Raw genomic sequence first — 19,944 nt, forward strand, 5'->3', positions numbered from 1 at the left:
ATTTGTCATAATAGAATTTTCCCTCCACCTGAAAGCCCAGTAAATGATGGTCCTTCGGATGCACCGGCAGCAACCGGAAGGAAGCCTCAATGTCTGATTTTGCTAACAGCACCCCCTCCCCATCCGCCGCAGCCATGTTATTGCGGAGTCAAAGGAGGCGTACCTTACCGAGCACAAGTCGTCATTAAAGGCAGAATTTACTGAGGCCCCCTTTGGAAATTATAAGTTATGGATCAACTTATATTTCCTACGCTCCTATTTTGGGATGATGCCCGGTGGGTAGCCTACCAGCCCTCTCACGGGCGGTGAGGAAGATGGACATGCAAATCTCCCCACTTTGATCTCCTTGTCCACTTTGTATATCAATATTGATGGTTGTGACCAGGCCAACCTCTTTTTTTTCGGGCTCCGGGGGTGGTCGTGAACCCCTCAACAGGTATCCGAAGTCCCTGTGAAATTCCCTCTACTAACAATCTAGCATCCTCCGCCTTTGGGTACCCATTTGCCCATGCCCTTAACACATCCACCCATATGGGCGAGGGTAGGCCTGGTGGTGGAACGCCTAGCAAACTGCTCCTATCTGTGCCTCTTGCTGCGTTTCATGCATTCAGCTTCCCAGTGCCCCAACATCTTGCAGAATAAGCAGACATGTTTAAATTTACAGACCGGTTTTGCACAAGAAGATTTGTTGTATGCCCACCATGCCCCTTCTTTTGTAACCAAGCATCTCTGCTGTTCCGAAAGGGCTGTGCCGGCCTCCGCGGCATGAACCCTTTGCTGCTGGATGGACATGCTGCCGTGCAACTTCCCACAAATCCATTTCCCTACACCCCCAGTTCAGCGTAGCATTACCTGCTTGTGAACGCCTAAACCTTTAATCATATACCAAATATACATTGTCAAAACCAAGTGATTGTATGAACACAGCTTTTGATGAAGCTCCAGACATTTTTCCAGCAATGTGGCTACAAATATTGCAAAACCAGTTACCCAGTTGGCCAGAGAGCTCTCCACAAAGAATGTAATTTCTTTCCCCCTCACTCTATCCCTCCTTACTCTCTTCTACCCTTCTTTAATCCAAGAGTGAGAATATGTCAATATATTTCTTATTCTATATCTGTTCCTTAGTTTCCAGTGGCACATGCCAGGTAAGCATACCTGGTGTTGCTGCTTGTAATGGGGCAGAGGCTTGCCATGCTTGCCCGTACCCCACCAGCGTAGTCCCCGTGCTTGTTGCCATTATCTCTGGTGCCTTTGCTCCCCCTTCATTATTTATCACATTTTCACCCCTTTTTGGCTCACCTGTTCCCCCCTGCACCGCTATTGTTGTCCCTGTGGGAATACCTGTCCCTCCAGCCCCCACAGTGGAGCACGGTTTGACACCATGTTGGCCTGCCGCCCCCCCTGTACAGGCCACCCCTGGTCCTGTCCCTGTGGCAAAGCTGCCCCGGTTGGTGCTGCCCAACCCTGTTGGTGAGGCCCTCCTTGCCAACTCCCGTAATTACTTCTGGGGGCAGCCCCTCCCTCCTCCTTGAAGACCTGGTAATGAAGTGTCCCACTGGAGGCCCACACCATGCCCATTGTTAGACCCCCAGGGTCGCCCCTGTCTAGGTCCCCCATACTGCCTGGGGATCCCTGTGACACCCATATTTATATTGCCCCCACCATGCACTCCCATATTACTTGTACCTGCCAGTGGGGCATTGGCTGTCTGTGCCCCTGTCCTCCTGTTCCCTCTGCCCTGACCGTACTTGAGCTCCCAGCCTTATTACGAATCCCTGCATGTGTGGAGATGGGTGCCTCATTTGCCACCCTTTGTGCTGGGGCTGCAGCAGACCTACCCCTGCCTTGTTAACACTGGAGGAAAAGCTGCCCTGGGGGCCACATTTTTCTCCATGGCCTCGAGGGATTGGGCTCTGCCATGTTCCCCTACCCCACCTGTGTCACCCCAGCCTGTTCTGATCTACTGCTACTAGGAAGGGAGCCCAGCACTGCTCCCATATCCTTACCCTGTAACAGAGCGATGATAGTCGCCAATGTTGTGGGGTCCATCCTTACCCCCTTGTACAATTAAACAATAGAGCCCTTTCTCCTAATGACGGTAAGCTCCCTCAATTTATTATATTTTCTGTTCCCAACAATGACCCCCAAATTCACAGAACTCTTCTCCCTACTATAGGCAAATATCTGAATACAATTCAGAGAGCCTTTCTCCCTGTCTCTTGCTATCAATGAACAAGCAAGACAGTTTCAATTTGCAGCAATTGACCCTTGTTGCCACAGCAACACCAGTGATCCAGGTTACCTCACCCTGCTCCCTGGCATGCCCAGTGCCCACACTCTAGCCCCTCCCAGGCTACCTCTTTTAATAATGAAAAACTGCGTGTCTCCAGTGCACACCATAATCTGCCATATACGAGTGCAAGGTAACCCCCAGCACCATGCACGCAACACTTGCAAGTCGAACAGTACGTTTGAGCGCCCATAAATATTGCCCCCGCCGTAAAACTGTATTCAAATATGCGAATTATTTTTGAACACGTGATCCGTTCACTTTCAAAGCACCCCTCATCTGGCGCTGCCAATGCTAATATAAAATGTGCACCCAATATAACAGATCAGCTGCTTGCTCTACCACAATGCGCATACAACAGGTGATTACACGTTCGGTTGCGCACATTGACCACTCTAACACCACCCGTTATGAAAAACTGGTCAGCCAATTCACCCTTCCCTCCTGGCTCCGGCCTCACCTGCATGCATTAGCCATCTCCCCCCACTGCTTTGCAGCTGCCCTGCTCTCCCGGCGCGGCCTCCTTACCTCGCTGCCTGCTTTTCCCTGCGCGAAGAATGGAGATCCACCCTTCCAATCCCTTAAGATACTCCCTCTTCAGCCGGTGTCCACGAGGTAGTGACAGTGGTAATGCTCTGGGGAGCGGCAGACAGACATCAAAACTCCAAAACAGTCAGAGGGCTCCTGGTGGGCAGTGCCGGTGCGTTGACGACAATCACTGGCAGGACGAGGCAGAGATCTGTACTATCCTCATCCCCCAGGGGCTCTATTTAAGCCCAGAATTAGCGCAGACACGCTTACCCGCCACCGTGCCCAGAGCCCGAGAACCACCATCCGGCATCCCAATGGGGTGACAGTTCTAACAGGCATCCGCCTGCCACTTCCACCTTGGCCACCCCCCTGCTCGCCCAACCCAGCCACCCTGTTATGATGGCTTTTTGCCTTTTTGGTTGGGTAGAGCATGAGTTGGGAACAGTGAGGGCACAGTCTGCACTGTGTCTGCCCTGTTCAGGACTCCATATCGACTCCTTCGGTGCAACCATTTGGCCATATATAAAGTGCTATTATTACAAAGTACATGCTATGGTGTACAAAGATGTGTGAGCACGATTTGAAACAGGCGGAAGATTGGAGGGAAAAGGCAAGGACAAGGGACTTGTAAAATCTTCAGATGTTCTTGCTGCTCTCATACTATAATAGGAGAAGCTTCAGACGAGGGGAGTGAGGCTAACGGCAATTAAGTGAACTCGCCCCCATCTTTCATACCTGAAATCTTAGGCCGCTACCTTGAAGCACGCATCCACATGTCAGCTTGACATGAGTAGCTAGCAGGGACTTGGCCACGCCTACCTACCTTCGTATTGGTTAAAATACACACACGGATCCTTAACTCCTCTGACAAATTTTGCATATTCAGGACTTTGACCCCCAATGGCCTTCACCTACAGTGCTTTGAATCCATACAAATGGGGAAAGGCACTATGCAAATGACAAGTACATTACATTACATATGGAGGTGCACCAGTTGCAGTGCCTTGTGTTGACCAGCGCTGCGACTGTGTGCATATAAATATACTTTTCTGCACCGTCTACCTGAGACGTGGCTCTGGAGAGATAAGACTATGCCGGGTTGGCGTGCTCGGCCAATGAAAGCCATGCGAATGAAGCTGGAAGTGCCAAGGGATGGGAGATCGACCACACAAGCTGAGGTAATGGTATGTAGATTGGGGGTATGACGTGGCTGTGCAGAGAGAGAAACTGAGACCAGCAATGATGAAGAGGAGTGCTGTGACTACATAAGGTAAGGAGATGAGTTTGGCAGTGCTGTGGTGGCACATTATGGCCACATGGGTAAAGGAAATGGGCCTGGTAGGCCTGAAAGGGCCTGGTGTGGCCGTGCAGGGCGAGGGATGGTGGCGGGAAACTCTGAAGCGGTGTGTTGTGACGATGTAGGGTGATGGGCCAGGACTGGTAGTGATGCCGCCCTGCATAAGGGAATCATACATCGCAGCCCAGTCTGAGACCTCCTCATGGCCTGTCCTGTCTACTCAAATGCCTGACCCATCTACCTTAAGTGAGAGGGCTCTGGATTGGTGTGCTTTCTCAGAAATAAACCTTAAATCCAGCACCCTCCTCCTCCCTCCATCAGCTTGCCAAAACCAGGAAATAATTAGCACCGGCTCGGATGTAACGGGGATGTTTAGTCATCACAACATTTAGGAGCGGTCTGTTAATGAATGCCATTAATATCCAATCAGCCGGTAATGAGGTAGGGCAGTGAAGCCTCACTTATTAGAAAAAGCTGCAGCGAGGCAGATGGGGGCAGTGGGAGGCAGTAGCTGGTGGGGGCAGAGCATGACACAGACCGAGGTCTTCATCAGGAGGGGGGGCGGAGGCTGGAGAGAGTGAGACATGGTGGGTGGGAGTGCAGGCTGAGTGGATCAATGAATATTTATGGGAAAATAATGACTGTATTGACGCGTTCATCTTTCCTTTAATCAAGAAGAAGTGGAGCCCTTTGATGTCTAGTCATTTATGTCAAGAAATACTAGCAGTCTCTCATTCCCCAATGTATTCCCTTTGTAAATAAAAATATAGACCAATATTTAAAACAATTACATTCGCTCGACTTAATTTTTTCAAGTTCAAAACTGAGTATCGATGCTTTCCATGCATATTCTGAGGGGTCCGTCAGGAATTTAGTACGTTTTGATTGGCTTTCGTTCAATTTTCACAATATAACATTTGTTAACATGGGGTATACTCCACACAATTTCACATACATTGACAATTCGTTTTTCCCTTATTATGGCATTAAAATCCATCTAAATAATCCAAATTGTACTAAATGTTCATAATTTTATTTCCACTACAACTAACACCCAAGTGCCCTGTCCATAATGAAGCACAATCCACCTCTTGCATTATAATCAGTTCTGTGTGCCCACCACTTCAGGTCATAGAAATTGCATGCGTTTGACTTTTAATGAGGGCATCATTATTTTTTCCATTTATACTTCCACTTAATTGTTCTGCTATATCTGTTGTCGACTATTGTTTCGGCATTCCTCCTTTATTTCCAGCTGCCTTCTTCAGGGCCTTTCAGTGATCTCCATACTGGTTACAGGTGACTTTCTTTCATGAATATGTTTGTTTATGTCCCAGTGTGGTTCCTGAAAATAATAGAGAAAATGCTAAATGAATAAAAAACCTATCATTAAAAATGTAATTCCCTTATGTTATGCCCCTGAAACCTCTCTGCATCTCATACCTTGTATATTATCAATGAATATCGCTTACCAGTGTATACTTATCATCATTCCTACTGGCATATACTGAGCATATACAAAGCAGCAATATTGAACACAGTAAGGGTCCACCTCCAAAATCCAGTGGCCCCTTGAAAACACAAATCCACAACCCAACAAAATATTCAATTCACAAAAGGTTATCACTATAGCAAACAAGCGCTTGTTTATAGTTTGGGCAGCTCTGTGAAATAGTGATGCTTTAAGGGGAAATGCTATTGGTGCTGGAAATGGGTAAAATACCCTGGGAACCCAAGGAAGGGTGGGAGGATGAAGGCCAAGGCGAGAGGTCGAGACATAGCAGACAAGTCATAGGCGTGTGCAAAGTGTAAAAACACAGGACTAAAAGAAGACAGATGGCTTGAAATGTGCAAAAATACCATGATAAACCAACTTGACAATACAAATGTGCAAAAAGTATGACCTTTGCTGTATTCCCTGCATCCTGAACTTAAAATCACGAGCATATAGATTAATATAAGCTTAGACAAATTGCCCCTGAATCTAGAAAATAAAACAGTGGAAGGGAAAGCAACGGGTTTAGGTCACTGCACCCCTCGCATCCTCTGCATTCCATCAGTTTCTAATCGCCCACCGTTTCCCCCTATCAAGACACAATAGCCACCCCTACTCACTCACTGATGCTGTGTCTGAACCTTTACTGCACTTGTATGTGGTTAGGTTCAAAACAGAACAAAAAAAGGCATGCCAGAGCAGAGTTCCTTTGTGCTTGGGGTGTCTCTGATCGCTGAGAACAGCTCACCCCTCTGGGTGCAGTGTATTAAAGTGGCTCAGCAAGGGCAGGGGCTGTCGCTTACTTTTTCACAGATTCTGGATCCATGCACAAATGTTTTGTCAGATTCCGAATCCGGACAATTTCCAGCACTGGCTGCTATTGTGATGTCACTGCATTAGGTATAGCAGCCAGTATAATATCACTGCACTATGTGTGTCTCCCAGTGTGATGTCACGGCAGACATAGCTGGTGCCAGTGTAATCTGATGCAATAGGCATTTATACTGCCCCAGTTACCACCATGGTGGTGGTCGCCCGGAACCAGATATGTCGGACGTTCTTATAGTGTACGCGCCAGGATTATGGGGGCACTTGTAACAAGGTCTTCACCTATTATGATGACAGCTAATATGTCTTCGTCTGTGCTAACATTTTATTTTGTGTTTGTGCAATTTATTATGTGTATGGTTTTGTATAACCATAAAACAGTAACATAAAATAATTAATGATGTCATTGCATTAAGGGTTGCTGTCATTGTGTGTCAGCACTGTAAGGGCAGTTCCTATTGTGATGTCACTACCACAGTGATGTCGCTAGGGAGGGACGTGGGGGTGGTGGGGTGGGCGGGCCACTCCTCTGAAATCATGGGCCCCCCTGGTGCCCCCCTACCTCAGCTGGGCTACTTTCTCTGCACTGTCTGCAGTGTTGTGGCACACACACAGGGCCGCAATCAATGCTGCCGCACAACAAAGAAGAGCTGTTAAGTCACCCGGCAACCAAGAACAGCCCCTCCAATCAGAATGTAGCGCATGAAACTGCTGATGATGGCTCATTAGTGACTTAATGGTTTAGTGCCTACATTCTGATGGTAGGGGAGGTGCACAAAAGATTCTCTGCAATAGTGCTTCTGACGTCACACATTGCCCTTTTATAGGCGGCCCCCCTACTTTTGTATTTGGCCCCCCTGCTTTTGTCAGTGGCCCCTCTGTGCCCCTCCTAAATTTGATTGCTGGCGACGCCACTGCTGCAGTACATACGGCTCCCGGTATAATATTACGGAAGTAAGTCCTGTTTCGACTGTGACGTCACTAAAGTACTTACCTGAAAGCCCCGGGACAGCTCCCATTGTGATGTCAGTGCAGAAGCGGCGGCTCCCATTGTGTCATCACACGAGTGGCGACAGCTCCCATTCTGGTGTCCCTGCAGCGAGCGCATCTTTTATTGAGGTGCCGCTGTGGACGTGCACCTCCAGGTGTAATGAGAATGGAGCAAGGGAAGCTCCCATGGTGGTGCCGCTGTAGTGGTGGCAGCTCCCACGTCAGTGTCTGTTGCTACAAGTGTGACGTCACTCCTGCCTAACTCTGCTGCAACATCCTTCCCACAGCTGCTGTGACTGCAGTGCAGACAATTATTCATTTATTTTTTATTTTTTTATTTTTACATTTATAAAGCGCTCACACAGCCCGCAGGCATCGAGGCGCTGTTACAGGAATTGTTTGTTTTTCTTAGTTGCGTAATTGTGTTTTTTTTTTTAGCTGATAGTCTATGAGGTGCTGCCACGCGCTTGAGTCCATGCTAGCCGACCCAAGAAAATAGAAATGGAAAAACCCAACAAAAAATAAAGAAATAGGTTATTGATAGGGAGAACAAACATTAAACAGCCATTCCTCTAAACACTGTCTTCCATTTGATCTCTAAAGCAAAAGCAATTTATATTTGTAAAATGTTGACTATAAAAACTGAATGTTACTATGACAAAAAGCCGGTATACCTATTTCAGAATGGATGGGTGAATCAGACAGACCAGACCTCTAGCCCGCAGCGTTCACCTTGCAGACAGAATTGTGGGCGATCAACCAGGGAGGACGTCGGGGCCTTTCAATCTTTTCAGGTGAAAGGGGCCTCAGGGGGTTCCCAGGAACTGGCCCCCATGTTGCCATTCATTAGTCTGAAAGCACGGCAATAGATTCCTTTCTATATTTTCATTCCAGTGCACTTTGCAGCGCTCACGTTACAATAGGGGGCGAGGAGGCGAGGGGGGGGGGGCAAACATCATGTTGAAATTGGCCCCCCATACATCTTCATCCAGACCTGTGATCAAAGCACTGAGATTACTTGTTGATCAAAACACAATACCTCCAGCAACGACCAATCAGGTCTGGTTAAGGAGCACACGTGGTTGAAGGTCTGCTAATCAGAACTTTCCTAAAGACCCAGATAGGCGTTAATAGTAATTATACTTCATCACCTCCCAATGACAAACCATTGCCATTGAAATTAAGCTGCGTGTTAGATCGTTAAGAGTCATTCAGCAATTGCTTAAATAACAATGGGTGGTGAACCAAAGGTGAATGATGCCGTGACATCACCGCCGTGTGTGCAAATGTCTGCAAAATGATGTTAGGAAGTTGGCCAGTCTATTGATCACATATATAAAGTGCACCTCAAAGTGGAACAGTCCGTTGCTTACTTAAAAAATGGCTGCTGCCCATCCCAATAGCCCCTCCGTTGGGAAGCGTGAGCGAGTGAGTCAGACCTGCATGACACGCAAAAATCTCGGCTGTAATAGGAGTTTAACCCACTGAACTGCTTCGCTTTTCGATTAGCGTCACCAACTAGGATGCAGGCTTAGAATAATGCTTTAGTGGGGTGGCCAGATAAAAAAAATAACGGGACAGGCAATAGACATGGAAGTAGGACTACAGTAAACACAAACAGGACTCTGATAAAACTGTAGTCCTACGTCTATGTCGCTGGCCTGTTACAGGGTGGGGTGTTCACAGGCACACTCCTCTTGTTGGAGGAGAGCGGCCAGGGAGGGAGGGGAAGAGGGAGGAAATGGGGCGTGAAAAGCATTCACACAAGTAGGAAGAGCAGCGCCGGGCCCGATTTTGGAATTTTTTAATCGGTTCCCAGCAAAAACCGGGACCATAGCCACCCGTGCCTGCAATCCTGGGGCAGGGTTTTAAAACACAAAAAACTCTCAGGACGCTGGGTTCAAGGGAAAAAAACGGGCAGTCCCGGCAAAACCGCGTCATCTGGTCACCGTAGTTTTTGGCATAATGACAGGGAGGACATCATGAGTTGGTCAGTAACAATAAAGACAGTGGTATTAGCCAAATACTGCAGTTTTTACCACCCGCACAAATGCGAGTTGAGTGCTAACACCCTCTGCAGTACTCCCATGGATTGAGGTACTACAACTTGTGGTTTCCCAATTAGAAATCTGCCCATTTTTGCCTCCACCCCAGAGGTGGTGGTAAAAATATAAATTTGCTCCAAAATGTTTTTTCCCTCCTTTCACAGTATATTTCGTGGAAGTGTGGGTGCTACGGTTCAATACAGTGAAGGGTGAAAAGGAGGGCCTCTCTGATGCCCCTTCTCACCACCTTTCAATGCCATGATGCATAGAAGGGCCAGAATTGACCCTCTTGTGTATTTTAAAACGTGTACAGAAGAGGTTTGGGCCACTGCCGTTCATTATCCATTGACACCATCAATATGATGCTGGTAATCAATAAAAACAAGTTTAAACATAAATTAAAAGGTGATATTTCTCGAATACCGCTGGCGGTATTCCAGAAATGACCCTGTGTTAGCGCTGGATCTGATGCTACCTCTTAATTGGGCAAACGTTTAGGACTACAGCTGGTGGAGGTAGTATTTCTGTCCAGCGGTATTCCGCACAAAACTCCTTGTATAAACTCCTAAAACTAAATGATCAGCTTTGCCTCCAGTAGGCTGGGGTTCTAATCCCAATTTCCTAGTCTGTTGAGAATGTACAGGTCCTCATTATGAGTGTGGTGGTGTGGCCAAAAACAGTGGTAATAGAGTTACCACTACATTACTGCCACATTACTGCACCACCGACCTATGGGTCTGGAGGGGAGGTGGAAGAAATACCTCCCGCCGATTGCTGGAGGTAATTCCTCTACTTTACTGCCCAAAAACAGCCAAATCGGCAGAATTACTGGCAGCAGTAATTCAGCCGAAACCCCCATGAAGTCCTATGGACTCCAATAGATGGGGACTAACACTGCCTACCACCACTTGTAATCTGGCGGTAATTCCACCAGACCAAATGGTGTTTATGGTAAATCCGTTTGGTGGTATTTCAGCAACTCTACTGCCAAAATACCACCAAACTAGTAATGAGGCCCCTTGTGTGTCCCAGTGTAAATGTATCCCCTGGCCTCGCTTCGCCTGTCCCTTTATCCACTGGACGCTCAGAAACTTTACAGCCACGGGTACATTTTATGATAATAGGAACTGGACAAGAAGATCTTGGGCTGAAGCAAGAGCCCAGGTGCCAGCAGACTCAGGAATCGTCCCCGGTGATGAAGCGTCTTCCTTCACTCCGGGACTTTGAAGCCCTTCTTGCACGGTGCTTCCGCGGACAGACGTGGGCGGGGACCGGCAGCTGCGGGGATGGAGCCTTGTCTGCTGCGCGTCTAAAGTCTCAGTCAGACAAAGCGGATCAAAACACCATCAAAACGCTCGCGATTGAAAGCAACGGAAGCCCGGACTCGGTCTGTAGGCAGCGGGCGGCGCGGGAATCTGGCTAGACGAACACGGGCCGGATCTCGGGATCGTTTTCCTTCGAAGACTGCGGGGAGGAAGAAAGCACAGCACCACTGTGGCCTAGAAGATCGCAGCCCGGATTAAGAGTAGCTTCTATCGCAGGGAGCAAACACACCGCTGGGCTGCTCAGTGCTCATGGAGAAATGAGGAGATGGATTGCCCTGAAGTACTGGTCTTCAAACTGTGGGGCTGTCCCCACTCCCACGCCCCCCTCCCTCGCCCTCGTCCCCTCTGCCCGCTCAGGGAGACCCGCAGGAACTTCAAGGTGGGGGTTCAAGGCTCTTCAAAAAGGAAGTACAGTCACTGCTTTTGGTAGGAAACATAAGCAGATATGGCATCTTGGGGGCGGCGGCACCCACATTTTTTACTCAAAGGGGGGCTTGGCATCAATATTTTGATTCGAAGGGCGCTCGGCATAACAATGTTTGAATACCACCACCCTATGGTTAGGGGACAAGGAAGAGGTGGAATAGGGGTGTTGTGTGGCAAATCTTGTTTCAGCTGTCACATGTATGACATGTGTGCATGCTGGCCAACTTGTTTTTTGTGGGACACTTTACACAGAGAAGGCCACCAGACATGGGGCCTCATTACGACCCAAGCGGTAAGGGGTTAACGGCGCCGTAAAAGATATTGGCGCCGTTAAACCCTTACTGCCTAATTACGAGGTCCCTTTGCGGGTCCCGACCTTAACGGCTGGTTTTACCAGCCGTTAAGGAAGGAACCCGCAAAGGGACCTTGGAGGTAATTATGGTACCTTAATTTGTGGTACCGTAATTACCACCTTCCGCATTCCCATTGAGCCCTATGGGGGCAAAAATGGGAATGGGGAAGGGCCAATGGTGAATGCGGAATTACCGCCCCGCCAACCTTGGAATGGGGCGGTAATTCCGCCATTCACCATGGCGGAGTTGGTAAAATACCGGCGTCAACCATGGCGCTAAGAAGCAATCATGTCAAGTGGCAATGCAAAAAGTTCCCTTAAGTAAGGCATGAGGCAAATAACTCAGCGGTGCGCGACAGAAGAACTGCACTGTTATCATGTAACCACAGCAACGCTGTTTAACATCATCAACATTCATCTCAATCACCTCTGGAGACTCCCAGATGAGTGACAGTGGAACTCATCACAAGTTATTTACTGCAACACTCGTTTACTGTTACCGTCACTCTGGCCTGCAAGTTTACCGCTGGATTACGAGTGGAATAAGGGTGATGTTAGTCCCATTTTTGGAGACTGTAGGACACCGGTGGGGTGTGGGGGACGCTCAGAGGATTTACCTCAGTGGTAATTACATCCACAGTAACCCATTTTTGGAGGTAAAGTGGAGGATTTACCTCCAACTATATGCAGGCGGTAAATCCTGGACGCCTCTTCGAGTGCGGGATTCAGCAGTGCAGGAACGTGGTGGACAAGTGGCAGTAAATCCATTAGCACCATTTTACTAGCATTACTTCCCACACCATCACACCTGTAATGGGGACCAGTGAGATTATATGATTTGCCAATGATCACACACTTTGGCAAGTAGTGAACCCAGGATTTGAGCCCAGTCTCTCATGTTGCCACTTTATCACATATCTTCCCAGCTCAAGCACTAATTTTCAGAAATATTTGTTAAAGTTTGCGTTTCACTACATACTTTAGTATAGATACATTGAAAAGTACACAAATCACATAATAAACTAACCTGACTATATATAGCAATGTTATAAAAGGTTTAAAATGCATTAAAACCATTTCTTCATAAAATGAGGTAGGCCATTTCAACAACTAACAAACCACACATCCCTAACAAGCCACACATTCTAAATCCATTTGAGCCAAGTCACACATGCCACAGCACCACTCAGCAGCACCATTGGAAGTTCACCTCCAGTTCAAGCAATATGAGAGAAGCATTGTGGGTACGCAGAGTATCCCAAAATACAAGCCTTTAGCTCCAGAAAATTGTCGGGGTCTTATAGGGAGAAGACAGACACTTCTCAAGGCTGCAGACAGCTGCATACTTGTTTTGCCAACTTATTAGTGATCATCAGTGCAGTATAGTCTGACAGCTAATGCTCAACATTATGGGATTAAAGTGGCCACTGGGCCTGCAATTTGGCCAGGCCCAGTGGCTACTTTTTGTGGCATGGCAAGGACTGTCACATAGTCCACGAAGTGTGTACAATGGCCACAGCCATGACCAGTGGCCCATACTTTGGAGGGCAGGGCCTGGAGCAAGGGCAGTGTGGCATTGGCTATAAATCGTGGCCAGTGGCCCATAGACTCACTTTGGGTGGCTTGATAGGGCCTGGCCAAATGTCATCAATGTTGGAATACGTTTTGCTATAAGTGATGTCATCTGTGATCTCTTCAGTGTGTAATGAGCTGCGCAAAGGGGGGGTCGGAGGTAAGGTGGTGTAGTTTCCAACCCTTGACAAATTTCAAGGGTTTTATTGTGTTAACAAAGGGACAACAAATCATTTTGTTGGACCCTGTGTGAAAAATTCAGAAAAGGGAAAGGAAACATCCACATTTCTCTCACCTCATATGATTGCAGAACATTAGTGAAAGAATTCCCACATAAGAAATATTATTATAATATTGTGTTTATCTTACAAAAATGAAGCACAACACTAAACATGAAATACGAACATGTATATTTTGAGCAACACACTAAGGGCCCGATTCATGGAATGATCTGCATGGCAAATAGGGACTTAGCGTGTCAAACTGCACGGAAAATCCCCTTCGTCAATTAATGGAATTCACTTTGCAGGACTTTTTCATACTTTGCATGGACTTAGCACAGGTCCGGCATGCCTCTATGAGCAGTCGGGCATCTTGCGCAAGACTGCATGCAGAGTGTGGGCCGGGCAAGTTCAGAGAATTAAATAGGGTGCGGAACATGCATATTACCCATACACCACACAGAATGAGGAAGAACAAGGCATAAAGTGGGTGTGTCGAGGGAATGGCCTGCATGAGCCATTTGCATTCCCATAACTGCACATAACCATGCGTATTCATGGATCTGACTGCGTGACCTCACATCAGGGAAATGACCACGCAAAGTCCTCGATGTAACCGCCACCCGAAGGCAGGCGTACAGATACTTGTGCGTAGGAATCACTGCGCAAAGGTAAGATCGGATGTTGGATTTAGGGGTGCATGCACGCAGTTGGGGTACTGATCAAAGGTTTGGGTGCGCATATGCAATGTAGCAGGGTGCAGCCGCAGTTTACGGGGTTCACATGTAGATTGACCAGCGTTTTACCTGAGTTACGGAAAGTGGTACGCATTTTGTCAGGGTGCTGGTAACAGTTATGAAGGGGCCCACGCTGTGTCACCAAGGTGCAAACTTGGATGTGGGGTAACCCATGCAGTGTTACCAGGGTGCCTGAGTTTGTGGCCGAGTAGCCCAGAAATGTAGGTGTATGTAGCTGAATTAGCCTTACGTGGGGCCATCTTGAACATTTTTTCAGCCAATTCCAGCTATAACACCTCTCCATAACGAATCCTATGTGCTACAGGAATAAACATTGTGATTTTTTATTTATTTAGAAATCTCTCCTGAAGAACCATAGCCAAAGCTATGGCGAAACACGTGTTGGAAGATTAACCAATGTCAGAAGGATGATTAATGTATGGAACTAATACATGGAATAAATTGAAACATTTACAATTTTGACTACCATATATTCTTTCTGAGGATCGCACCAGGAGTGCCAACTTCTTTTTGCATTACTTATGTTCGGGGTGTTTCGGCCACGACTTGTATATAGGGTACCTTTGCGGGAATACGTCCATGAATACGCAGAGCGTGCAGAAAAACGTATGCACGCAGGGTTGCGCAGAGTCATTTTCGGCACACGCTTTGCGGGGTCAATGCACACTTTTCCAAGAATCAGGCCCTAAATGTTCAAATTGTATAAACACATTTGTAGAGATACAGTGTAGTAAGCAAAGCCTTGCGTGTTTCAGTCCATTAGAGGTATAGGACCTTCTTCAGGAGAAAGTAGTAGCAAGTGGTGTCTATATAGAATATGTTTTTGAAGGGGCCAACCCCTATTGAGGCAGTTCAGATCAGAAAAAAACAATGCAATAACTGAATTCCCTTGAGGGTGCCAAACATTTGACCCAAATGAATGGCTCATGGAACAAGAATATTAAACGTTTTAGCAAAAAGGATGTGGGAGCTCAAACTTGTAAACAGCAGCTCAGGAGAAGCTCTTGTTGTGAGTGCTCCTGTCTGCAGCAGGCCAGATTGCTCTTACTTTTCAAAAGTTGTTGCCTTAAACCATCCCATAATGTCGCTTAAAAAAGGCAAGTTTTCACTGATTAAACGCATTGTAAAACGTGAACTACTGTGAGCCCCAAAAAATTCTGTGGGGTTCGAAACTGCATTTTCACGACTTAAAGATACAGTGAAAGAAAATACTTGTGTCCCATTTCACACCTCATTCCGCTTGGTGATTGTATTCATCTATTTATTTAAATTTTTATAACACGCTACTCACCCATAGGTCTCAGGTCGCACAAATGTGCCCTCCTATTTCTAAATGTACCTCCCAAGAGGCAATAAATAGCCTTGTGTTTATCCTCTGGAATTTCATAGACCAAAGGGGCAGCCAATACTTGAACTGTATCACAGCAAAAGACACATGGTTCATCCATTCTCAGCTCCCAGCAAAGGCAAGGCTGTGAGCAGAATGTTCTGCAGGCCTGGGAGCCAAGTCGGGACCCTCCCCCATCCTGGGCAGGTTCTGTACGAGACACAGGACATAGGCCATAAAGTCGGGACAGTTCGGCAAAATACAGGGCGGTTGGCCACCCTATGTGTGTGTATTTATTTTAACGTTCCAATGGAAACATGATTGGGGTATCAACTGGAAGGGAACTGTGGGTTTCAGTGCACTTGGGTATCATTGCCCCTCATGAAGTCCATATCGCCTTCCTGCACAACAGGGCTCTCCGCTTGTGGTCTCAGGTGACATGATGCCCGTCGGGCAATATCGATTCCTTTGGGAACAATAATATTCCATGTATAGGTCACTTTCATTCCATATTGCAAAGTGCAGGCTTGCCTAAGGTCAGAGGCGCGCACGCAACCCGTGAGCTGGCTACTCCAACATGGGGGTGGTGATCGGTGTGGTTATGAGTGGTTTCTCCACCTTCTTCCCCAGCTTCGGTTCTGTTGGTGATAGAATGCTATGGCAGTGAAGTGAGCCACATGCCATGGGTGGATGGGCAGAGCGGGCGTGGGACCCGCAATTATGCCCGGTAGTTCGTTTTAGGTTGCTAACAGGCAATGGGCTATATTAGGGCGCAAGCCAGGTGCGGCACTACTATTCACACTGAAATTGGCTAGTTAATTATATTTTTGTTTGAAGGGGTACAATAGTCCCCTGTGGGCTGCTGTACTGGCAAATTTGTAGTGTGGGATTTAAATGGTATCTTCGACTTGGAGAATAATCCCTGTAAGTGTCTCGTAAGATGTAGGATACTTAAGAGTGACTCTTCACCTGCACTGATGCTGCCCCCTAAGTGCTAAGGGTTTCTATGCTCGTCTTTTTGCATAGTAATGCATAATAGCCCACCCCTATATGGTGGGCTATTATAAATAGGAAACAACAGGTTATTCAACTCGTTTTCAATGTCTCAAATAAGTGATTCTCATGATTCCAATATCCAAAAGACATTTGAGGATACAACTAGACCGGTTTATTCAACAATGTTGTAAGTGGGCCAGATACATGCCGCATTTTCAGGATAACCCTCATTAATATTCATGAGATAAATTTGCATACACCAATTCTAAATGTATGCAAATGTTTTCTCATGAATAATAATGAGGAACATCCTGAAAACACGGCAGAGTTAGACAACCATGTATGGGAAGAAATTAAAATCTTTATAGATCAACCTCAGATTAATTATTCCCTATTTTTCCGCTGGTGAGGGGAGTGTCAAAATAAATAACCCTTTATTTCACTAACTCATAATCTACTTCTTTGTTCCCACCCAACACTATACCCACGGTCTCCCCTTAACATGTACCTCTAATTCACTGAAAATGCCACTGATTCCTACAAAATGTTCTTGTATGCGGAAATGTGGATACTAAGTGAAAATATAGTTTTAAGTGGAGCGATTTAGAAAGACTGATTAAAATTGATAAATCAGCCTTTCTAAATCGACCCTACAACCCCATTCACCCACCTCAAACGCCCTCTCCACTCCCCCTCACCCACCCACCAGCACTTACCTCGTTGTCCTCCTCTTGGTTCGTGGCCATTTTAGCTGCTCCCTGCGACGCACACGAGTGAGCGCAGTGGCTGAAAGGCGCGGTCGGGCAAGGGACGTTATGGAACTAAGGTGTTTGGTGTGTGCATGTGTGTGTGTGCATGTATGTGAGGGAGAGGTGTGTGAATGTTTGTAATGGGAATGGGAGGGGGAGGGAGTTCTAGCTAGAATTTAGTGAATGTTGAAAATGTATGACGGGAAAGTGTGGTGCAGAGCAGGAGGGGAAAGGGGCATGAAAGGGAGGTTTGGGGGGCGAAACCCCCAGATTGACAAAAAAAGAGGGCACAGCGAGGGTCGGCATCAAAAACAGGATATTTCTGAATTTTTGAAACGCCATGATAACGACCCAAAAAAATCGGTCTTTTTGGTGATCGACCTTCAAAATGCAGGAATATCCATTGACCTAAACGAATATCGTCTTTGCTTCTTCCTCTGGAAAGAGTGCAGTGTTGCGAAAGTACCTCCCATCCTCTTTGTCTCCCACTTGGCTCCACGCTCCCGTTGTCAGACGGGAACTTTAATTTTGGCGCTCGGCTTGCTGTTGCTGTTGAAGCCTCAGGGCCCTTTTAGAGATGAAATCAAATTTCTAAGAAAGCATTGATCTCGACGCCGATCTGCGCTCCTCTCCCATTTCTCGAGCTCCACATTGGCCTGAGGCATTCCACTGCGCTTCAAATGTTTTCAAAATATGTCAGACTTCTTGGGCTGTGATGGAGCCCTCACCGCCAGGGGTGAGTGGAGAAGTGAAATGAAGCGAGCACGGCCTTCCGTGCAGAGCCAGAATGTGTCTCCCCATGAGCCGGGGTGGTATCAGCGGCGCGCAACCTCCACCACCACCATCTCCCAGGATCCTCAGCTGCCTCTCACTGAAATTGGGAATCGCAGGTTCAGAATGGTTGTGTCCATACCAGATTCCTTCTAGACCCCCTGGAGAACTCTCCCTAATTCTGAGCCTGAGAACAAAGAACTTTGGTCCACCTTGGGGCGAAAATCCCCCTCTTGAGAGCACCTAGACTAGATGTACTCACCCCTCAATTTCCAGAACTGTTTCCTGTCTTCCCCAGTGGAATGGTCTTGTCCGTGGGTGTGCATTCTCCACCCCTCCAACCATTGCCACCAAGATTCAATTCGATCAGAAATGCTTCTGCCACTGGTATGTATAGGTAGAAGGTGCAGAAGGTTTCTTCTTAACACCCCCAACAACGAAACCTTCTCCCTACTTGACAATGCGCACACATAGCACCCGTCAGTTGCGTGTGCAGAATCTTTTGACTGGGGTGACTTATGCAGGGTGGCATGAAGTAGTAGCGAGGCCAAACAGACTGGCTGCCCTCTGGAGAATGCACGATGGGAGTCTTATTATATAAAATGACACTAACAGTGTTACATTAGCAATAAAATATCTTAGCCTGTTACTTATAACGGAAACAATAATTAATTACCAAACATTTTCCAAATAGAATAGAGCAAACATGGGCGTTGTTCAATTTTTTTTTGCCCAGTATCCATTACTATCTGAAAAATGACATTACACGTCTGCCGAATTTTTCTCATAAGGGGGCGTTCCTTCTTGTTGTGGCTGGTCATCCAGTTTGTAGGTAGCGGGTCTTTGGTTTTCAGTATGGCAATGGGATGCCAGGACAGAGTTCAGATCAAGACACCTGCTGCCAGAACATCTCAACCAAACAGGAATTTCACTGTACTGCAAGGCTGGAGGAACGCGAGGCCAGGACACAACAAGGGCGCGGCTTTATACACTTGTTAGCACACTTGTCCAAAGACTACTGTATGTTCCGATCAGAAACGTTACAGAGTATGTTCGATGGAGGAGACGTACAGCATACCGGCCCCAGGCGAGGATTTGGTGGCTTGGCTCTTTCAGGCAAGGAGTACTCTCCAACGAACAACAACTTGACTTAGGCCTCCCAACACATCACTCCTCCGTGGACTTACCTGGGTTCCATATTCTCCTCACGACCGTAGTGTCCAAGGACAGTTGAGAGGTTGGACCACTTGAGGCCAAGACAACATTAGAAGAGCTGCTGCTCTGGAGCAAAAGGCGTCTACGGAAACCACCTCGACGTCAGTTTCAGGTTTCTGGAGCGACCCTTGACTAGACTGAGGGTTGCTCTCAAGATACAGTGTATCCTACCTAGGAAGAAGGGGGAAGGCAACAGGAGATAAATAGAAACCAGAGCAACTCAGAAACTGTGAAAAAGAACAAGGCTACAAGGACGACAGTGTCACCTCCCCCTACACTTTCTCCCATTGACGCACAATCCACAAACACTGCCTGGGGCCTGACTCCTTCCCGGTGCTCTATGCATCTGATTGGGTCAGTAGTTTCTCTCACCGTCACTTGAAAGCCAATGGGGGAACCTTTAGTATTGGAGAGTGTGAGATACACCGCGATTCATCGGTATCATACCAAAATGCCAAACATGAAAATGGCGAGCATGAAAATGCAGAATTTAAAAAGCCGCTTTTCGCTGCATATATATGTGGGGGGTGGAAGGGTTAAGGGTAATGATACATTTGAGGGGTGGATGGGGGGGCTGTGGGGTTCTCCCACCGCATGCATATGCGACAAAATGCGTTTAAACAATAGGTGATCACATAGATCCGATTCATACACTCCAAAGCACTTTGCAGAGCTCAGCAATAGGAACAGTGAACGGAGGATAGCACAGGGGCAACGTGCTGCTCTTGGAAGCAAGACCACGCATCCGTGCTT

At 47.2% G+C, this 19,944-nt stretch overlaps 1 protein-coding gene and 1 long non-coding RNA gene across 4 annotated transcripts in view; one reads left to right on the forward strand and one right to left on the reverse strand.

Moving 5' to 3' along the window:
• The window catches only part of SEZ6 (seizure related 6 homolog), a 1,141,307-nt gene that overhangs the window by 539,947 nt on the left and 581,416 nt on the right, over positions 1–19,944 (forward strand). The gene's annotated exons all lie outside the window — the stretch shown is intronic.
• On the reverse strand, positions 5,139–8,997 carry LOC138489679 (uncharacterized). The gene is made up of 2 exons (XR_011274866.1): positions 8,808–8,997; positions 5,139–5,466 (listed from the first exon to the last, which is right to left on the reverse strand). It is a non-coding gene; the product is annotated as an uncharacterized lncRNA (long non-coding RNA).

Source organism: Ambystoma mexicanum, chromosome 9 (assembly GCF_040938575.1).
Source record: "Ambystoma mexicanum isolate Mex_15411 chromosome 9, UKY_AmexF1_1, whole genome shotgun sequence".
Taxonomy (NCBI): domain Eukaryota; kingdom Metazoa; phylum Chordata; class Amphibia; order Caudata; family Ambystomatidae; genus Ambystoma; species Ambystoma mexicanum.